Consider the following 2351-nt stretch of genomic DNA (forward strand, 5'->3'; position numbering starts at 1 on the left):
TCCTGACCTCATGATCCGCCCGTCTCGGCCTCCCAAAGTGCTGGGATTACAGGCTTGAGCCACCGCGCCCGGCCCGGAAAATATTTTCTATTTAATAAAAATAAACTTTGCTGAGTTTCATATGAAGAGAGAAATTTTCAGATGTATGCCCATTTTTAAAAATCGTTTTCACACAAATGAACTTTGTGTTTCTGACTGTAAAGTAATGCATTTTTGTTGTTGCTTTGAGCAGAAGAAAAACTGTATTAAGAAAGTTTTAAAATATTTTCTTCAACACCTTGTTTCTTTTCCAAAGATCACATGAGTATCAATTAATTTTAAGTTGTTGTCTATTTTTTCCCCAAATTAATACATATTACTTAGTTTGTAATTACAATTTGGTTTTAAAAGAGGAAGCAAACTAATGTGTCAGTTATTAAAAGAGTGGAAAATTTGTTGAAAAAGAATAATTAATTTCAAACTAGTTCTGGATCCTTTAGCTGATTATGTAAACTTAGTAGTTATTGCCATGGTAATGCATTAGTGTTTACTATACTCACTGGTAAAATCGAGATGATAATTTCCAGGGCTGCTGTGAGACCCAAAGGAGGTAAAGGGCATGTGAGTGAACAGTGTTGGGTGACTTCATGTTTTCACCTGTACATTCAGAATCCAAGTACCTCAGATCCCCTTCAGCTGCTGGGAGTGGTAGCCAAACTATGTCACAGTCCCACTCCATCCCTCAGCTATGATGACCCACCCACTCCTCCCATTTCTGCACTCTCCACTGGTCTTGATCACTACAGATTTCTCTAGACACCTCAACGTGCTAATGTCCCAGTTTATATCCTACAGAGGTGTGCATAAAGACCTACTTGAATTACAGTTGTACTAGCTTTGGTGGGTACTGTCTTAGTGATGCTTGGACCATGGTATGTTTTATATTTTTAGCAAAAGAGGCCTTTTTCTCAGCTTGTATTTGTGGTTATAGGATATTAGGGGCCAAGTCTTGCTTTTTTATCCACTCCAACAATCTCTGTCATGTAATTAGAGGGCTAAGACAATTTCCATTTCAAGTGACTATCAATATGGTTGTCACACAACCACAATGTTCTGTTAATCTTTCAGTCTTTTCTCTCTGTGTCTCATTTCAAATGGTTTCTTTTGCTATGTCTTCAGGTATACTATTCTTCTACAATGTGTAATCTGCTATTAACTTCATCTAGTATATTTTTTCATTTCAGACATTGTAGATTTTATCTCTAGATGTTTAATTTGAGCCTTTTAATTTTTTTTTTAATATTCTATGTCTCTACTAAACTTGTTCACTCTTTCCTCTAGCTTCTTGACCACATGCAATGAAGTTCTAATTATCTGCTTTTATGTCCTTATATAATTCTACCATCGTTGTCATTTCTGGGTCAGTTTTGATTGGTTGCTTTTCTCTCATGATGGTTTTATTTTCCTGTTTCTTTGTAGGCTCTTGATTGGATGTCAGACATTGTAAGTTTCACCTATTGAGTGCTGGGTATTTTCGTATCCCTGGAGTTATATTAATTTGTATTCTGGAAAACAGTTATTTGTAAAGTTTGGTCTTTTAGATTCTTGCTTTAAAACTTTGTAAGAAAGGATTAGTGTTCTGTTTAGTTTAGAGTCAATCGTTCCCCACTAATAAGGAAAATTCTTTCTGAGCACTCTATCTGATGTCCTGTGAATTATGAGGTTTCCAATTCTGGCTAGTGGGAACATGCGCTGTTCCCAAACATGTGTGAACTTAAGGAATTATTTCCTTTAATCCTTTTTGGTAGAACATTTCCTGATCTGGGGTAGTTTTCCTACAGACATGTGATGATCAGAGTGATCAGTACTAGTTAAAATAATTGGCAGGCCATTAGACTGAGGTGACTCTAGCAAACTAGAGTTTCTATGTAAGCAAACTGAAACCCAACTCATAGTGAATGGTCATAGCCTAGGAAAATAAAACTTAAGCATAACCAATTAAAAACTGCCAACTAACCTCTAACTAGAGACTTTACCCATCAAAAGCTGCCTATTAACCACTAACTAGAAACCTTTCACTTTTAAAATCAAATGTTTTCTTTGTTTTGCTTTAGAAAACATTTTACAAAAGTTTTTCCCTCACATGGCCCCTTGGTGGAACACTGAACCACCTGCAGTTTGGCGTTGCTCTGTTCATGAATAAACTCAGCTCAAATAAACTCTTCAAAGTTTTAATGTGCCAAGTTTATTATTTAACAGTACTCAGGTAAATATTCAAGAGTGGCTTTCCATGGATCTCTGGAATTCCTTCTCTGTGTGGCTCTTTCCTTTTTGGGACACAGCCCTGTGAACTCCAGCTTCCTTGCCCTCCT

This window comes from Rhinopithecus bieti, unplaced genomic scaffold, assembly GCF_001698545.2.
Source record: "Rhinopithecus bieti isolate Rb0 unplaced genomic scaffold, ASM169854v2 scaffold_49525, whole genome shotgun sequence".
Lineage (NCBI taxonomy): Eukaryota > Metazoa > Chordata > Mammalia > Primates > Cercopithecidae > Rhinopithecus > Rhinopithecus bieti.